Here is a 21163-nt window from a genome sequence, read left to right as displayed (position 1 = left end):
AGACCCCCAGTCCAACCCCCTGCTCAGAGCAGGGTCTGCTCTGAGGTCAGACCAGGGTTGCTCGTCCAGTTGGCTCTTGAAAACCTTGGGTCTTGAAAATGAGCATAAATTCCGCACAACCTCTCTGGACAACCTGTGCCACTGCTTGACTGACCTCATGAGGAAAAAGTGCTTTTTCCTTTTATGTAGTCTGAACCTATGTTGTTGCTATTTGTGTCCATTGTCTCTCATCCTCCTGCAATATGTTGTTGTGAAGATCCTGGCTCCATTTTCTCGGTAATCTCTTCAAGAATTGATTGTTATTTGGTCTCCCCAAAAACATTCTCTTCCTGAGGCTGAACAAGTCCAGTTTCACTGCAGCTAATCAATCTCTTTATGCATTTGGTGCCCCATGTCTGGATGCAGTACTTACTGACCTCAAGAGTGCTGAGTAGGAGGGATATTGATTTCCCTTCATCTGCTGTCCATGCTTCTATCAATACAGCCCAATATGCTGACAACCTGTATGCTGCATGGGATTCTTCCTTCCCAGGTGCAAAGATTTTGCATTGAATTGTTTAATTTCATGAGGTTCCTGTTGGCCATTTCTTCCAGTCTGTATAGGTTTCCATTCAACGGCATCTTTGCAGTCCTTTCTTTCTCTTCAACTCTCCAGATTGTAAGGTAGGAGACTCATACAGGCGGGGAAGCTGGCCATTTTTAATACTGCAAATGACAGTGCTTTAAAGAGAAGCCCATAACTCATGTGCTTTTCCATTTGATAAGGACTCATAAACTTCTTCCAAATGCAGAACCCCCCCTACAGAATTGCATAAATTCTCCCTGCTCCTCTACACACATGACATGGAACCCAGTAAGTCATATTTTTATTAGTCTGCATGCACTGCAATTTGCTCAATAAAATAAACCTTCTTCTCATTTGTCAGTAAGGATTTAATAACAAGCACTTTGCACTACCATAACCTTATAAAACTACAAGCGAGAATGTGAGCATGGGGAATAGACATACATTTTTTAATGGTTATTTATATGAAGCATCTCATATAAATCAGTGGAAGTATTTATGTAATTAAAAAGATTACAATCTAGTTCTGCAATGCTGTTATATGTGCAAAATATTGCAGGCAAATTTTAAGGGTATGTTACAAATACTAAGGAACTCATGAGATCTAAATTGTAATCATCAATTCCATTATATTTTAGGATTATTTTGACACAGAATGCTTGGTTTTGTCTATTTTGTGAATTTATGTAATTCCAATTCGACAAATTCAGTCTTTTGAAATGGACAGCCTGGATTTCAGTACGGATTTCAAGTTTCTTGCAGAGCAAGCCACAATAGTTTCAGGAAAGTGAACACATAAATATGCATATACATTCAAAAACTTTACATCAGAGCAGCTCAGAAAACACAAACACACAGTTTTGAAAAGAAAATCCACATACCAAAAAGCAAAGACATAAAAGACCTGTGGAGCACCAGTACCAATATTCTCGATACAAAAACTGAACAGAACAAAGAAATGAAAATCCTCTTTCTTCAAATGAGTGCTACACAAAATGATGTACAAATCTTTCACCTTCACCTCTTCCTCCTGTTCTTCCCAAATGTCCATTGTCAGGGTGCCAGACCTTGCTGTAACTCCTTCATCACTCTGTCTCCAGAGCAGAGGCCAGGTCAGCTCCCCCAGCTCTGAAAGTCCTGCTCTTTAACATCTGTACCTTCAATCTTGACCACTGATGGTGTTTCTCCTTCTCTTCTAACACTCATTTCCCCCAAGTTTTAAGGATTCCTTTTTCATTACTCTCTCTCACAAGCCTTAAAAACTATTCTTGCTATGCTGTTGCCTATTTCTGCCTTTTTTTTTTTTACCTCTCTGCTATTACAGTAGTGGTGCAATGCGTGCTGTTCCATCACTGCCCAGGTCCTTGAACACCTGAACAGCACTGACAAGAGTTGTTCTACGTGTTGAGTATGATGGGTAACAACAACCAGCTCAGCCCCAGTCGCTGGGCTGGTGACTAAAAACTGTGCATGCATCTGGAGGCAGAGCTTTATGTTCACCTCTTACTGTCTTTTCTTAGAGAAGAAGAGGGACACAGATGCTAGTGGAAGGACAAGCAAGTTGACCTGGTGCGTCTGTGAAGTTAAGGAGAAGCAATAAAAGAAATTTCAGCATTTGCTACCTGACAGCTGTCAGCCAGAGCTCCTCTGGTATTTTCAGCCAATAGAGTGCAGGCTGCAGCAGTCAGTAAAGAGAAAACACAGGAAAATTAGATATATTGAGAATCTAGATGAAAAATAGCAAAACTATCTCTGTTTTGCTAATCTACAAGAATTTCTCAGATTTATGCAGATTACAGCTATGAATGTGTCTCTCTCTGGCTTCCCCTTTCTTCTTCCTGTCCCGAATGCTTGAACACAGTTGCTTTGAGAACCACCATCCTTTGTTATCACAGGGTTATGTTGATATTTCAATAGTTTCTGTCTCAATCAAGCCAAGATATTAATCCCTACATTTAAAGAGTTCATAACATTGAAGCTAGATCCTTCTTCACAGAACAGTGGTGCACCATTGGGAACTTCCAGCTTTTACCACAACAAAGGCAAGTTCCCCTTCTCGTTTACAAAATTTCCCCTTAGATTTCCTCCATCCTCCCCCTGCCAATTGAGAGTCATCTACTTCTATTTCCCTCGTCCTGGTCTCCTTTTGGTTCTCTCATGACTATGCAGAACTGCTCTTGCCTTTGTGCTTTCTCACTGTTTTACCCTCTGCCACTTTCTCTTATTTAATCTCTTCCTTACCTGTCTGTTCATATTCAGGCAATACAGACCAAACTCACCTTCTCCAGTTTTGCTACTTCCTCTGATACTAATATTAGTTTTTTGACTCAATTACAAAATACTTACGTCTCTCTTTTAATTTATAATTTTAGATTTCATTATACAATTTTACATTTTATTTATTTCTTTCTAATCTATCACACCACTTTGTTGTCACTTTCTGTATGCACCAAAGACACTGTTGTCAGTTCTGCAAGGTTTTATCTTGTTATTACTTGTCTTTCAGAAGCATTTTACAAAATCTTGTATGAATGTCATTATACAAAAATAAATTGAATTGTTACATTTTGTCATTCATACCTGAGTGAACGTGCCTTATGGAAAAATCTATATCTGAATTTCAAAGTCTTTACAGGATTAGGATTTTCAGGGTTTTTTAATGGCATTTTTTAAGCGCTGCCTGCAGTGGAGAAACTAAAAACTGTTGTCAAAGGAACTATATATGTCTACAAAGCAAGCCAGTACACTGAAATAACAGAAAATAAATTAGAGATAATTGAAATTAGTGAGAGTTACTATTATAGTGAACAAAGAGGGGGAAAAACTATGACAATGAATTATAAAAATCTGATTTTCTATCAATTGTTGCAGTAATCAGTTAGCTCCATAGTATTATAAAACATTACACAACAGCACTAAACAAATAGGTGTGCTTATGGCTCTCTTATGTTAAAAGAATGGAAAGGTATGATGTGCTGCGTAACAATGCATGCACAGTAAACCAAAAGACAGACAATCACAGGCAAATTTGGATATCTAAAGGAAAACAGATGTTCAGCAGATAACAGAAAAGATATGACTTCAGACAGGTAGCATAAAGAGACCAAGACTGCCACAAACAGGAAGTCAGATGAGGAAGCAGAAACGGCATACTTACAAATAATAGTAACAACCCTTGAAAATTATTATTGATGTGAGAAATATCTGATTCAAAATGGGAAATTCTGCTATGTTTGATTTGCAAAATACTGTGATGTAATGAATATCAGGAAGATACTGTATTTCACGCTTTTGTCTCTGGAGGTGGGAGAAGAAATGAAACGGCAACACACCTCTCCAGAGGCAGAATGATGGCAGGCTGAAATCTTGTGCTCTCTCATCCCTGCTCTCTCACATTAGGTTCTGCAGAGCATCTGCTTTATAAGATGTGTCATCTGAAAAGCTTCAGGTCTGCTCAGTAAAATCACCCTGACTTCTACAGCAAATATTACATGAAGATTTTCTTCATATGTGGGAGATTCTTCTCTTGAATGTTTTAAGGAACTCTCTGTATCCTATGTTGCAGCTCCATAAACTCTCTATGGAGCTGGAAGGAAAAGGAACATGTGTGTTCATCTGAAATAATCTGTAAAAAGAAAGTATCATAGCTGTAGGTTTAGTGACGGTGGAATTAATGACTCAGCTTTTCTTTTGTTCTTGCCTCTTTCTTTGGGAAAAGACTTTATAAATGAATATTTCATTAGCCTAGCCCCTCAGCACCCTGCTTCTTCTCACCAGAGAGATGTGGCTCTACTTCCAAACTAGAGCCAAGGGGCTCAAAAAGTCTGATTCAATGTTTTTAGTAAGAACCAGAATGTGATTGTGTTGCATTGTTCTCAGAACATTTCCCATTGATGGCTAAACTGTATTATTTTATTTCTTCATTTCTGCTCCCCACTACCAATGGCAGAAACCCTAGCTATGTAGGAGTTCCTAGCTAAGTACTGTAGCAAAGGAAGGGAACTTCTGATGTAGAAAGACTTCTTCCCTACTTGCACCAGAACCACAAAAGTCACAGAATTGGCTTGCAAGCAGAGTTTGCGTTTTGTCATTTGCAAAGTTAAAACATACACTTTTTCCATTCTTTTTTGTAACGAAATTTTGCCCTTTGCATCAAAGAATGATACGACCATGCATGTAATATTCCTTCAGCATGGAACCTGTCATTATTCAATACAGAGGAAATATAAATACAGCTTCAAATTAAAACATATTCCCAAGATTGCTTAGAATTACAGGGAAGCAGATGCCTTCATTATTCCCAAATTTTTATTATGCCAACCTGTTAATGGCTAGCATCTCATCGTAAGATGTTTATCATCATCAGTTAGTGTATTATGGAGATATCTGCATTATATATTCCCTGTCAAGCAGTGGATTATAGGTAGCTGCTACAGGAAGGGGGTTCTATGTATGCCTAATTAGAGCTTACACTTAACTTGTTTTTAGATTGAGTCATACTGTGATTTTGGATTACAGGCTTTATACAACATAGCTGGTAAGAAACTGTAATAAGCTGCTTTTGAGATACATTATAACAGCTTTTTCATTTTTAAACAGATTCAGAAAAGATTTTCTGAGTACTGAATGCTTCATTTAGTAGGGCAGAATTTACTGCTTGACTGAAATGACCAGTTGCTCAAATGTGCTTTTCAACTGATGTATAACAGTTGAAGAAAACAAGGACAACAACTGTAAATGATCAAAAAGAAACATGTTTATGTAAGATATCATTATGTAACTACCTGCTTTCACTGTAATAGCAAGCCAAATACTATAGACCATCTGCATGCATAAAATATTTCCACCTACATGGCATAAGGCTTTGATAGCCCTTAGCGGACTCCTTTTCAGTTTGAAATGCAAATATGATCTAACTGCTGTGCTTTTACTTTAATTTCAGGAGGGCTTTTGTCCTCAGCAATTTGAGTTCACTGTTATTTCCTCTAAGCAAACACATTGAAAGAAATTTTTTCTTTTAGGATCACAAATATCCCAAACATGGGAGTTACAGCTTTTGTACACTCCAGTTTTTTTATAGATGAATAATGATAAGGCTTGAACTTTTTTGTAGCATTTTTCTTGTAAAAGTCCACTAGAAAAGTACACTGGAACGTGGTATGCTGCTTGGCAATGAATTCCGTGTAGAAATGTAACATAAATGTCACACTCTGCATAGAAAATCTGTCCTTCACAGATTTTAGCCTTTTTGGGAGACACTTGAACTTCCCAACACAGTGAGAGCAAGACAGAGATACCTGGTGAGAGGCAATAAGCCTTTCAAGTTGCAGAGTCCAAACGTGAAGTATTTTATGCATGCCTGGTTTCTCTTCACTGGTTAATAAAAGACTAAGTTGGTACAGTAGCTACTATTTAAGTAACTTTTGAGATGCAAAGTCCTCGGACTTGCATGGGAAAAGTTTCACTAGTTTCTTCAGTCCTCCTCTCTGCTATGGAATTGACTGTCAAGTATTTCTCGTTCCTTTTGTGCCTGGTGGAGCTTCTGTGTTAATGGAAGTGCTTCACATAGTGCGTGTTGTTTACATTTCCCAAATATATTCAGTACTTTTCTTGACGTGAGCAGTGAAAGTAATTATAGCCACTGAGCTGGTAGTTATTCTCTAACAGATAGTTTCATCAGATTGTTGTACACCAGTACAGTCCTGGCCTGATTAGGATATAAAACAAAACAAAAAAAAAAAACAAAACACCCACAGAATAATTTTTCCTGATTTTTGTAAAAATCTGTTTCACAAAGCCTGTCTCTTAGTTAGCATTATTTAAGTTCCAGTGGGACACATGAAAGATATATAAAAAGAAAAAGGATTCAACTGTATTCTTGAAAGTGCTGTCATCTGTTATGTCCATCATGTGGAGATGACAGCCCTCGTGCTATAGCCACAGGACTGAAGGGTCGTTAGGCATATCAGTAGGAACATACTGGGCAGACATAACTTTCATCGTAGAGCCAGTCCCTCTGTCTTCAGCATCACTTGTTCTTCTTTCCCTTTTTGGCAGAACTACAAGGTTAATTTTAAAGACCCACTGTAGTATGTCCTGTAATCATGAGAAATTTCCACAGAAATGGTGAGTAGATAGTGGAGAGTTCAGCAACCTCTAAATGCATGTTTCTATGGGAAAAGATTTTTCTTTGTGAAATAATCCTAAAGAATCAATTTTCAGCAGGTAGACATCTAGATACGTATAGCAAAATTTGACAATTATAGCCCTGAACACATAAATCAATACCCACCTAGTATGCATTTGTGATCAAATGACTACTTAGCATGTGACATCTTCTGTTGCTTATTTTCACAACTATATTTCATATGCTTTTGTACATACATCATTTGTTGACAGACTTCAAGACTGACCAACACTTTTAATCATAGTTCTATCTGACAGGAATGGTGTATTTCTGTTACCTTCACAAGAATATGAACAATTCTCCTCCTCCTTCTATCATCTTATCAAAGCCAAAAGCATGGTTTTAATTTGTGTTTACAATTCCGCAACATTAATATCATTTCAGATAATTTATGAAAACAGACAGGAGAGTAAAATCTTTATATATTTTTTTAATAATCTTACAAAGAAAATTTACTCACATTTCTGCTTTTATTCATAATATGCTCAGATCAGTGGTTCTCTTCACAATGAGCAGTACCTTAACGCACAAGCAGCTCTGGTGACTTTAGTGAGGTTTCCCATCAAATGTAGTTCAGTGCAGCAAAGCAAAAATGTCAGAAGCTTGTACTATGCCTACAGTCATGAATTCATGATGGGAGGGCTTCGAAAGGAATTGTAAACTAATAAAGGTAACCACTTATAGTAGCTAACATCAGGAAAATGTTTTCACAAGTATAATTATGTATTTACAGGTATAGACTAAAGAAATAGGGGTACATTTTGGAAGAGTTTCAGCAGTTGGTGACGTATATCCAACTGGACCATTGTGAGTTAGATACAGTCTTCTGAATGAAACCATGAGTAGAAAACTTTCTCTACTATAGCTCCCACTAAGCTTCTCAAAAGGATACGGCCTCTATAGGACATTATACATGCAATTTTGAGGAAGCCTATGGAGGTGTGACAGGGCAAGGAGATCAGTCAGTCTATTTCTGCTTTTTCTTGCAGTGATTTCAGTTAAAACTGTCTTCAGCAACTCTAAATTTCCCCAGATGGCATAAGGGCAGCTGTCTCTCTGAAGAGGTATGTGCAATCCGGGCTGAGGTGAGTTCAAATGGACTACATGAACATAAAATGAGAGTAGTCATAATGAATCAGACAGAATATCCTGTCCATTTAACCGTGTCTCCTGTCTCAGGCCTACACCCTAGACTTAGATGTCTAGAGACAAAACAAGAGCAGGGCAACTGTGCAGTGATAACTCCCAAGAAGAGGTCCTTGCATCCAGTTCTTTGCAGGTCAGGGTGGCAGAATCTATCAGGGCATGAAGTGTTCTTCTCATGAAGAATCAAGCACTCAAAATGTAGGAAATAAAAGCAAATTTGTCCAAATTCAACATAATTAAACAGCACTCTTGAATTGACTTTTTAATAACATAAAAACTAATGCATGACATTTTTCCACCAATCAAGGGAAGCTTTTTGTTTCCTGCAGATTTTTTCTTACATGTGTACACAGGTAACCCCCAGAAACAGTGCTGAAAGAGCCTGAGCTTTAAAATTGCCAGTAAGAGTCTCAGGATTTTAAGGTAAATCACGGCTTTAAATACACGAGGTCATATTCACCTCCAGCATTATGTTCTTGAAATCCCATGGATCAATTTAGCACAGACTTAGTGTGATTTTAGAAAAGTTCACCCAGAGAGCAATTACTTCATGTTGGAAGACATATTTAAGTCCTTTATTGTTTCTGACAAACCACTTTGCTGCCAAAGCTTTTGAAAAATTCACAGCTTTTCTGTCTCCAAGGTGCAGTATATTTATCATTCAAGCCTTCACTGGACTTCAAGATATAAAAGTTTTTCAGGGTCATGTTCTAAAATACGATTATAAAATTATTCAGGTCCTAAGAAGCTTATAAAATTATTTCTGCAGTTATTTTCAATGTTTTTTCTGTAAACTAGAAGCAAACGATTTGATTAAGCAAGTATCTGAATCAAGAATTAGAAGTCTTAGACCACATTACTGTTGACAGAGCAGGCAAAACACTTGAGTGTGAATGGGCACTGCAGACCCATTTATACATGTGTGCATCTATATTACACGTCTTCACACATGTATATACATTTATATACAAACATGCATAGCTATGCATCTATATGCTTTCATATATTACTATTGGAAATATCTATCACAATTTTTGTAAAAAACTTTTGTTTAAACTATTCCTTTCATTAACTTACCTATTAAAATAATAAGAAATTACAAAAAACCCTTGCTGATTGTCATCTAAGATTCATGAAGTTATGTTTCCCTCAGTTTTTATGAGCTCTCAAGAAATATGTTTTATAGAATACATAAGTATAAACATACATGCATAGCTGGATGTTTCATATTTTTATTAAAATAGTTTGTGATATTTCCTGAAAGCAAGTTACTTTTCTATCAGTATATCAGAAGCTAAGGAGGAAAAATTAAGCCATATTGTAACAATTTTTTTAACTTCAGATACACTTGTTAGTCTTGTCTTTTTTCCAATCAGATTGGAAAATTGTTACAAGCAAGCTTAGTTACCTTTGTGGTAAAAGCGACTAATTTTCACTTTCAAAATACCATTGTGAATCTGTAACACACAACAATCACTGAGACTCATGCTTCAAATGTTAGTAGAGCTATTCAAAGCCCTAGTAAGGCTATTCATGGCATAAACAAAGGACTTGATCACTAGTGGAGAACCGTCTAAGGCAAAGTAGTCTTCATCCTTGCTTGGATAGATTTCTAGTATTATTGTCTACAAATATAACAGCAGAAAAGAATAAAAAGAACATTGTAGCATTTTTTTATTACACTTGAGAAAATACTTTTATACAAACAGGACACACCTAAATGATTAAATAGCCTCTATACAAAATACAAAAATCAGACAATTTTATGGCTGATGATTTTATCTAGTATTCATGCCTCGTTGGCTACTGCATGTTCTATAGACTGTAAAAAAAAGCTGTGTTTTATAAAATTAGAGCATGTGAGAATTTTCTAATGACCCAAACAATCCTTGTAGACACAGTCACGTGTGTATGCACATACACACAGATGCACAGGTAAAGCATCACCTTCCTCTTCCCCTCTGTGTTCCCCATGATATGCCCACACCAGCAAGAAACTTGTTCCATGGACATTGATGCTAGCAAATTAGTGTAGGGAGTAGATATTACCCAATTGCCAGGAATTCATTTCTCATAATGATAAGGTCTTCTATCTACTGGGAAAAAAAAAAAAGGTTATGTGACACACAGAGACTATCACTGAGAGGGATAGTCAGGGATACCAGCCTTGAAGAACTGTAGGATGTTAAAAATGTGTCATTCCTCATGGCAGCAATGTTGTCAGTCTGCACGACATAAAATATCATGTCACCTTTAACACACAGAATCTGTGCTGTTTATCCATTCAGACCACACAGTGGCTCACAAGTCTTGCAGGTCTCACTGGTTGAATACAGCACTTTTCCACACAGTGCTTCTGAAGCTCCAGTATTTGAGTAATAGGACTACGTGGCTTTGGCTGCGAGCCTAAACAATGATGCATATTGGTCAATCAGTCACCCAATGTTATTTTATTCTCTTCTTCCTTGTATCCAAAGCTTTTAAAAGTATCTAGCTTCTTCACTGACTGAGATCACATGTTACCAGGAAAAAAAAAAAAAAGAAAGAAGATAAAATAAACTGGTTAGTGTAGTTTCCACCACATGGCAGAAGGGAGGGGTTGGCAGGGCAAAAAAGGGGAGAGCAGAGGGGAGAAGGGGAAGGAAAAGAAGTACATATTTGCGCAAAAATGACAGGTGCAGTCCTGAACTTCTATGCTATTTCCTCTCTTCCCTTCTGTAGATGGAAGGAGAATCAAAAGCTTTCCGCAGATGAGGCGTATACTGGGGAAAGAGAATGAAAGTGTAAGACACGAAGACTCAGAGCACCTGGAGAAGAGGGATAGAGAGACCAGAGGTGGGTGCGGGAACAGGGCAACACTACATTCAGGGCTACTGGAGTGGGGCCAGGAAGCAGTGAGACAGAAATGTACCATTCACTCAAAATAATACAGGTAAGTAACAAATAAATACGGAATTTTAAATGTATAACAAATAGAAGAATGGAAAATACTTACCAAGGCCTACCAACACAGCCTTTGAATAAGCATAAAAACAGTGTTGTTTTTTGGTTTTAATGGACTTTGAGTATTTTGTCAGATAAAATTAGACCTTGAATCAGATTCTTAGGGCAGATTTTCTAAAAGAGCTCATGGGAAGTTTCAATAGTGTGCTCATGTTTGCTCAAGCGACTACTAGATTTACTAGATTTGCATGTGCAAATATTTGAGTTCTGTGCAGATTCATGGAAAAGTACTCATACAGGCTGACATTAAAACACAGTGCTGAACAGGAACTCTTAGCCAACAGGCTTTCAGTGTGCCATTAAGTGCACTGCTGTTCAGATTATGATTAACAGAAGAAAATAAAAAGAAACTTCGCATTTAGCAGAATCCATTGCTCTGCTTTCTTTTTAATTACTACAGAATTAAAATATTGTGGAATAAATGCTTCCAGGAATAGACCAATAGAATAGGATTTTCCACTAAGGAAAAAAAAAAAACCTGTGGCCACGACTTTCTGTACTTTATAACTGGAGAAATCACTCCTGTAATAAGCTAATCCTACAGAAAACTGTACATATCTAGCTTGTTGGCTATTAAATGCAGGAGCCCTGAAGAGTTCTAGAATGTATTTAGGTACAACAGGGAGGTGATATTTAAATCTATATTTTTTGAGCCTTTTGTTCTTGTTCCACAGAAAAACTGTATCAAGATGTTAATTACTGTGGTTGATTTCAGGTTTTGCTTTAAAATACATTAAGTGCAAGCTTTGCAATATTGTAATTTTAAAAATAATTAGATTACTAGTTTTGCATTACACAGGACTCTTAAAAAAAAATTACACACAAATAATACTGTATTGACCAACCACATGACACCTGCATGCTTTATAACAGATGTGTGACTGATAAACATAAAAATATGTTAGCAGTGTTTTATCTATGGTCTACATGGCCAAATGGCTTAATGATTCTCATATTGGCCAATTTTAAGAACATGTTCTACAAACACAGTAAGCTGACAGGCTCTTGCTGCCCATGATAACATTAATGTCCCCATGATTTTTTTAAGCTTTTTCATCTGTCAGCCTAGAAGTGTCTGCCCAGTGATTGACTGCTGTTAAATACAGCAATAATTTTACAAACAAACAGTGCAGGTGTCCATCTGTGTCTTACAGGCACAATACTGATAATTCAGCAAGTGTACTTGAATGAAATTTGAAGTCCCTGTGGACTTCTGGATTGCTGGGAGAGATTACAACACATATTATACTAACCGATACAGTTGGGAAAAAGCAGACTATCAGACATACAATCCATTCTTCAAGCCTGAAAGAGAAACAACAGGTTTCTTTTCAGGCTAGGACTTACAAAAAGAATCTTTCAACCAGTTATAAAATCAGAAGACAAAAAAAGAAAAGGGGGGGGGGGGGAAACTTGCTTACATAAAAGAGCAAAGATGCATATTATTAACAGAGGGAAAGGTGTGATTGCCATTAGTTCTTGAAGACAAGGGCAGAGAGAGGTCTTTGGTAGCAGGGCTCTGATAAGGGTGAGTAATTAGCTGGTGAGGGCTTTGAGGAAAAATTTTAATGCATCATAAAACCAGGGGCTCTACCGACTTGGTAATTTTTCAGTCCAATAAAATTAGAATACTTTATTTTCTAGGCTATATTTACTCACTGGGTTCTCTGTTATAGTTCAGTGGCCCAGAACAATCGTGTATTCCAGTAGTATTTTCTTTCCAACCTGTGGGGAATAAATTACTGTTTAACTTTCACAGATTATCTTCCACACTCACATCCAGTGAGCTGTTTTCCCTGGGTCACTGGTAACCAGAGCCTTTCCCACATCTACCTCTTTCTTTTTGCCAAATCTATGGTTTCAGTCTGGACAGAAATTTTTCTACAAATAATCCTACTGTTCTCCTCCTAGGACCATCACTGGAGTCTGATCTGCTCCGTATTCAGTGAAGAAGTGAATAAGAGGAATGAAGACTTTAGTTTTTTAAGTGTCTCAGAGCAAATGTAGATCAGCTTGCTTATCTGCACTTTCCTCTGTCATGTATATTAACACCATAATCATCACTGTTTGTTCATATATTTTGGATGCATTGACAGCTGTCCACACAAAAAATGCCCCAATTCAGTAGCAATTTCTCTTTTTTTAATTTGGTTTACAACATTTTCAGTCAAAGTTGCAAAGTTTTCTAATTAGCACTTACGCTTTCCAGAGTGGCTAATATGTGTAGCTCCTGCTTTTATTGTCCCCAGAGCTCATGTCCTTACTTGAACAAGCATTTAAAGCAAGTTTTAATGACTTTTTTTTTTTACAGAAGTGTACACAATAGAGTGAATAAATAAAACTTCTTGAATAAAAAAAAGGAGTTGGAATGAATTCCTTAACAATGCTGCATATGAGTCCTATTTCTGCAAAGTTCTCTTCTTGGCAAAGGGCTTAAATACATTTAAATCCTACTGGCTTCAGTGACAGCCGAGCACACATTTAACTATTTTGTTGGTGGCTGTCCACCATACTCTGTATCTTGAAGAATTTGGCTTTTAGATAGATCTATTGGGCAAGAGAGGGGATGGGAGGCAGGGGAGAGATAGGAAAATACAGGATGTTGGCACCCACAACATCCTTTCTTCCAGATACAAAGAAGAAAAAAATCAAGAAATGTATGCTAAACTTCAAAAGTTTATATGAAGCTTTGAAAATTGGTTTCTCATATTACCACTATGAACTAGCAGTGGCAGGAAAAAAGATTATTAATATTTTAAAATGGAATATCGCCAGATGTCCTTTCTCAACTCTTCAGTATCCATATGGCAGCCTTTCTTAAGGGCAAGTGTTTGTCCATATATAAAAGCAATCTCCTTAGATATTCTGGGCTATCAAAATGACAGAAAAGTGAATGTGCCCTTTTCTGTGCTCTCTTCCCTTTAAATCTGCCTCCTCAAGATAGCAGATACTTCAAATTGTATATTCATGGGCTGGCTTCACAAGTTAATTACCAGTGTTCTGGACCATTGTAAATGAAACCTAAAGGCCAGTACAATCTACTAAACTGCAAGGGGAGACATTCATTTAATAATGTATGTCATATCTAAATATGCTGTGTAATTACAGAAAGTTTTCTGATGCAATTTAGTTTGAGCTAGCTCTGTATTTCATTAAAAACTTCTATAACGATGAAGTTCATGAAATATACGTAATTTGCCAAACATCCAAAAAAGAAGGAATAAAAATGAAGGAAGATAATAATGCCCACTACAATCATATTGCATTTTGGAACATGAAAGAAATCCTAGATTAAAAATTGATTACTACATATAGATATATATATTTAATTGAATAGATAAAAGCAAAGAAAAGCAGTACAAGTTTTGATATATATTCTTGCTGTGATGACTATTTACCTCTAACGCAAATGAACATGTAGCGAGGTCAACCTGGCCAGACTGTGTACAGTCCACATTCTGCAATACAATGCAAGTCTTAGTTGATTGATTCTGTTATGTTCACAGATGGAGGCAGAAGCTGATCTCCTGGCTTTGAACAGTTTGCTGTTCATTTGGAATGTGAGAAAAAGCTAGTGGTGCCATGATAATTCCAAGACAAGATTTTAAAACACTGACAGACAGCTTTTCTGACTCACTGGGAAGTCTGCAGAGCCAGCATAGAGACTGTGCACCACGACACTCCGTCTTAACTATGCTTTCATCTCAAGTTGGCAAGCAATGTAAGATTAAGCAGAACAAGTGGCATCCAAAAAGAACACATAGCTAATTATGCAAAGGCAAATTTCACTCAGCACTGGTGATACTGCTGTCCTCCAGAGATTGCTGCTTCTTCATGGTATACATAAAGGATTCAAAATAAATAGCCATTGTCCAGGACTTTGCAGGCTGAAGACAGCACGCAATGCATTGTACAAACCCACAATCAAGGCAATGACTAAGGCACCTATTGAAAACTATCTCCCAAAAAATGTCTGCTGTAATGGTTCTCACAAATACTCCCAAAAAGAGATATTCCAAAACATCGCAGTGTTGAGCCAGTGATTACTGGCTTCTGCCACCTAATCACAATGTGCAGCTGCACAGAATAATAGTGAAATTAATTTGAAGTTTATCCATGCAATAACAACAATTTCTGGAAAATGTATGCATATTGCTTCAGATCAAATATGTGAACAACTGGTCAGTCTTCAAGTAGGCAAGTTTTACAGCAGCAGTAACAACTGTTTATACAAAGACGGCCTTAACCTCTGATAAAATAAAACGTCTTCTTTCAAAGGGAAGACTACACTGATATATTTTGTTGAACAAGGTAGAGAGGCTATGGCAGCAGTGACTAAAGCAATAAAGTTTAATAAAAGTGACAGTACAATTCAGAAATGAATGTGATTTTCTGGTAGAACAAAATGGTTTGCAGTAGGCACTATAAAATGGAATTGAAAGTTCTGTATATGCCTACATGAGGGGCTTAATTCTTTGGCAAACGGTGTAGTTACTCTAAATGGCAATTCATGTTTCAAAGATGCTTAAATTAATAATTGTTCAGTTCTGATTATATAAGACATACTATATTTCAGAAGACATAAGAAGTAAAGGGTCTTTATTTAAGAGAAACAGAAAGTAAGTGTTGTGGAAATCCTCATTTCAAACCAGCTTTTGTGCTGGTTTGAAAGCACATGTCAGTACGCATTGATTACATAAAAGCTGATTTTTCTATTGTTATTAAATACAGCTACTCCTACAATGTTTACTCCTTCTATTCCACAACTAATACTACCACTGATGATAATAATACAAGATGGAGAAGCACAGTTTCATTTAAGCAAACAATTTTCTGATTTCTATCATCATGCTTCTATCAGACTGGCAATTTACCCAAAGGTATAGCATAGCTAATTGATGCCATCACAAGCTGAAGACCTATTAGCCTCTAAGCTTAATTGTATGTATTAGTACAGCAAAGAGCAGAAATCCTTTATTTGAAGTGTTGACTTCTGAGATTCTGAAGGCAGGACAAGGGCTGACAAGTAATGAAAATTGCTCAAAAATCATTAGGTGTTCTAATGAATGGAAATCTATTCAGTCTGTTGCAATGAACTGGTCATATATAGCCTTAATTTAAATAAGATAATTGTCATACAAACAGAGAATCCAGAAAGAACATTTTTTGTGCTATTCCTACTGTCAGTAGAATTTAGCATGTGGGAACTTAAAATGAGAAAGGAGGTAATGAAAACATTAGTTAAAATTATGTTATTTAAATACGGAATGAGGCTAGTTCTCTCTTGTACAGGGAAACTTCAGGAGGACATGAAATACAAGCCTTAACGGCTCAATCCACCCGCCTGCTTGGACCTCCTCATGGAGGTCAGAAGCAGGCAGCTGGAGCAGGCCCTGAGAGCAAAGCCATGTGGGGAAATATTGCCAGCAGCTCCATAGCCCGGGGTCAGCAGCAGCATGCCTCTGTTCAACAGCCTCTGGGGTAGAAAAAGCACTGTCTGTATGAAAGACAGAGGAAAATCCCTCAGAGGCAGCAGGTGCCTGCATAAAGAAATTGTTTCCAGTGTATTTGCTTTCTTTTACATTTCTTCTGAAGGAGAAGATTAAATACTAGGGCTTGGATTTTGTCAATCCAATAACCGAAGAACACATAGAGCTTTATTCTCAAACTGTGAACACCTCGCACATGTTTTGTAGAGTGCTTTCTCCTTTTCATACTTATTAGAAACAAACTTCTGGTCAGTTTTGGTGAGGATGGTGAATATTATACCTTGCTGAGGTACTCAGAATCCTAGACAGGTTTACCAGGTGTCAGAAGACCAAGGGTTTGTTCACACATTCTCACAGGTCTTACCACTTACCCTTGCATAATGATACTTGCATAATGGTGCCAATTCTAGTTAATAGGGCATAGCTGCTGAGATCGTTAATGCAGCATCTGAATAGTAATTCAATTTAAAAGGAAGCTTTTGTAGGGTGTCCGCAGCATACAATTAAGTTATATTAAGATTAGGTTACTGTCAGCCTCATTGATAATACTGATAGTCTGAATATGTCAGCCTTATATTTGAATAGTTATTGTTCAACTTATAGGCCCAGGCCAAAATAATCAGGAAATTTCTAGAAAAACTGGATGTTCCCAGTAGAAGAATGGTCAATATATCTACCTGATAGCATGGTTCAGAGGAAATGCAGAAGAGTAGAGTTTAGCTGCTTTAAACCTGGACAATACATAATTTTACCTAATTTTCATCTATACCAAGTCTATGTTTTACTATTGTACTACTGCTCTTTAAGACAGCACTGTAACTAGGTTATTACATCTGTAGCTTCATTCCTATTGGATAGCAATCTGCTCTAAAAACACATGCCTCTCATAGGTGTGAGGGTGGGAAGTTTGCAGACAGGAAGAAGAAACCCCCTTACTGCTAGTAATGCAGCCATGTAAAAGCTGGGTTAGCTGCTTAGCCCAGGAATGGAGGACAGAATCCAGTTAATGTTATGCATGAATGTCTTGAATGGCACATAGGACAACACAGGGCAAACAGGCAACACACTGCTCACAGTACCACCCAGAGCTGGTCTACAAGCTTTGCTGAAGTCACCAAAACAAATGTAATCCTGTCCTTTCGAGACATCACATTCTGCTATTATCAGTTCCCAAGCAGGCCAAAAGTCCTTCTTCAAAAGCTCTTAATGGGCTCTTTTCTAAGCACGGCCTCAGGAAGATAATAGTATGTGCTACTGAGAGCTTACCTTACGAATTCACCCATGACAATATATGGAGCATGGTAAAAACCATGTTGGATGAAAACACATGGAGCCATGGTGCATCTAAGGCCTCCAACTACCTATTTCACAAGATGGCACATCCTCTTTTTTGTTTGCTCCTGCACAATGACACTGCTTCAGCAGTATCCCCACCTACCTACTCTTCTAACCACAAGTTTGCTTATCCACAGCAAACTCTTGAGAATGGCATAAAATGTGTGTTTATATTTTCTTGATGGGAGAGCAGAACCAAATATGAAAACAGAAGGAAACACTATAGGCTCATTTCAGAACAACATGAGTGCTCTGAAACAGGGTCTAAGGATTTGTCCTGGATCTGTCTGTAAAGGGCAGTACCAGGTTCATCCAGGATCAGGTAGCAAGTTAAGATCACCTTTCAAAATCCTAGCTCTAGGTCAAGATACTTACATCCACACACACGCTAAGTCCCAGTTTAGGTGTATAAATCTTCTACGACAGGGCTCTGGTATCTCAGTTCACCAGCCAGTGCTGCAAATGGGTTAAATGGATCAGTGACTTTGCTTGGACACACAGAACCTGTTCACAGTGCTTTTTTTGTGGAAACCGTAAGGAACAAGTGATTCATCTCCGAGTGCCATCATATAGGGCTTTGCTGGTCTTCGGAAATTGTGCACATTGTCAATGACAGGGTGAATTTTCTTAATGGCACAGGAGCATGGCAAAGGCTGTGAGTTACATAAAGCAACTGTTCAGCTGGAAAAGCTTATGAAAAAATAAGGCTCAGACAAATAACTTGAAGAAATGTACAACTGAGAAAAATTGAGACTTTACTGAAGATGCAGATGCAGACATTGTAATTTGAGGTTAATACATTTCCCAAGAGTTTTAGAGAGTGATTACGACATTACAGCTTTCAAGCTGTTAACATAATACAATATTTATAAGTTATCCTTGAAATGTTTCAAATGGGTGTTTGGAAACCTTGATGATTTAGTATATTTGATAATGATACTGCAGTAATTACAAATTATTTTGTTTCCAATAAAAATTATGAATGATCAAGACCTAGAATGAAGAGCAATTTTACAGAATTCAGAAGGAAAAAGGAGCTATATTCAACCTGCATTACTTCTCCTTCAGATCCTTTAAGATTAGACTCTAGTGTATTGTGGGCACTACAGTGGAGTTACTGAAATATTTTTCTTTTCAAAATGTATTTCCTTGAATGTTTCAGAAGCAACTTATAAAAGAAATTTGGAAACTTACCTAAAGTAGTAAAGCCAAGCTGTAAAGTGTTGGACCCAAAACTAGTACTTTGTGAAAACCATGGTCTGAAAAGCTGATCCTGGTCAAGGCCTCATTAAAACAGCCACTGGATAAACAGAGAAAGCAAACACATTATTGAACAGGCAGTGGAAGTGTTATTGCATGCATGCAATTGTGTGATATCATCCATGTACGAAAATAAAAGAATAAAGGTAAAGCAAAATATGGTTTTGTAACAAACATTGAGATCTTGCAAAATTTCTGAGAAACAGATTAAATCCATGTTTCCAGTGGATGTTCAGGTGCTTTTGTAAAATTAACATTATATATAAACACAAATCAGTGTTTCAGTGCCAGATGGTTAATGAAGACCAGCCAGGCAACTCCCATAATTCACAATAATGAGTATGGTAATGAGCCTGCATTATAAACTGAACAGCTGAGTGATACATAGTGCCTACTTGAAGTAACAAAGCATTTGGATTGTTTGATATTAGTGAAAAATATTGAATTTCCACAAAAAAAGGCAGGGATTGTAAGTGATAGATTTGGTTAAGTTGAATGAAAGGATCCTCAAAGTTTGTTGCAAGTATCATAAACAAATTAAACCTTCATTAATAGCAAGCAACTAATTAGAATTAAAGAATTAAAATGAAATGACAGAAATTTAAACATGAAATTAGTTCCACTAATGTGTCCAATAATGAACAGCTTTTCCATCCCAGCATTTTCTGTTTTCATTGGCTTTGCTAGTGTCAGCACAGACTCGTACTACTTATTTGGGCTTCACTCTTATTAAAGCTAGGTTTGGTATAACCACGATAACAGCACACCTAGCACTTTGTGATAATGGATTGATGTAATGCTCTATTTGCATGTGCAGTTACAAGATGATACCTGCAGATTAGTCCTGCAGTTGAAACAACTATTCCTACTGGGCCCTCTGTATGGTTACGCTTTTTAAAAGAAAACAAGGCTGAATTCATTTCTCCATTATTGACAGGGACCAGAGTGGATCACAAATCACGTCCCAAGTACTTTGGAGGTGGCTGGGCAAAAGCTGATGCTAAGATGCAGTTATGGGGTAAGAAAAGCAAGGTCCTGTGGTTCTACCTGAAATCTGGTGATTTGTGAAGGTGGTTCCACTTCTCCCATTCATAGGTGGCCTGTGGTGGGAACTTGATACTCTCGAGCTGTCAAAATGCTGTTCCCCTTTCCTTAGATACAGGCTTTTGTCCTCAGACCATGCCTGAACAGCTACTTTTATCTTCACAGCAGGTGCAATCACCTTGACCCTTTTTTTTTTTTTTCCGTTGTTTTTTCCAGTCAGCCTTTTAGCCAACTGAAATGCACATGTGATCTGACACGTCTGGTTTGTTTTTCCTTCAGAGTAACCTTCAGAGAAGCAAAACTGCAGTAAGACAAAAGCTTCCTCTTTCCTTCCTTGTTGTCTTCAGGATTTTAAAGTCTGTTTTACCAGTACTCATGTCTTCATTTTCTGGCTAGCTGTTCATGTGAGGTACCTTTTTAAGAAATAAATCACAAGGTGCTGGCATTTTCATCATTCTACATCAGTATGCTAATAATCATAGACTTAGCAGATCTATACTGCCACTGGTTCTAATGTCATTATTTTTATTCATTCTTTATTCAATATTCCATTATTCATGGGATAGCTACAAAAGTCAGAATTTGATTTCAAAAAATCTGGACAGTCTTGTACTTGAAGACTTGAAGACATGGTTCTACTTGAGCCACAGAAATGGGGACTTATGTGTAAAATTTTCACTGGATTAAGTAGCTTGTTTATCATTGATTGAAATTTTTACTTTTTCACCCATTTCTTGCTCTACATCTTCTTGATTTCTTAAAGCCATTAAAGTTTCTGTAATTAATCAGTTCATCATTTTCATACCAATACTTGAAAACTTTCAGGATCTATTTAGTTACTTCCATACACCTTGTACAGCCATCATTCAACTGGAGTCTAATGATTTTGCTGGAGTCTGCAGGTTTTTCTGCAGTCTGGGATGGTAAGAAATATGCTTGACACCGTTTTACTAGGAGTCAGTTTGGAAACGAAACTGCTGTTGAAAACAGACTAGTGGCACTCTGCTTCTTCCAACAGCTCTGTAATCTCCTCCTTCTACTATTCTACACATTCCTTCTTACCCTTCTGTCTTGTCAAACAGATGCCATGACAGTGCATTTTCAATAGGAAGCAGTTTGAAAGATGCCTGTGTA

Source organism: Strigops habroptila, chromosome Z, assembly GCF_004027225.2.
Source record: "Strigops habroptila isolate Jane chromosome Z, bStrHab1.2.pri, whole genome shotgun sequence".
Classification (NCBI taxonomy): Eukaryota; Metazoa; Chordata; class Aves; order Psittaciformes; family Psittacidae; genus Strigops; species Strigops habroptila.
The sequence above is the reverse complement of the archived record's forward strand: the minus strand, read 5'-3'. Positions refer to the sequence as shown.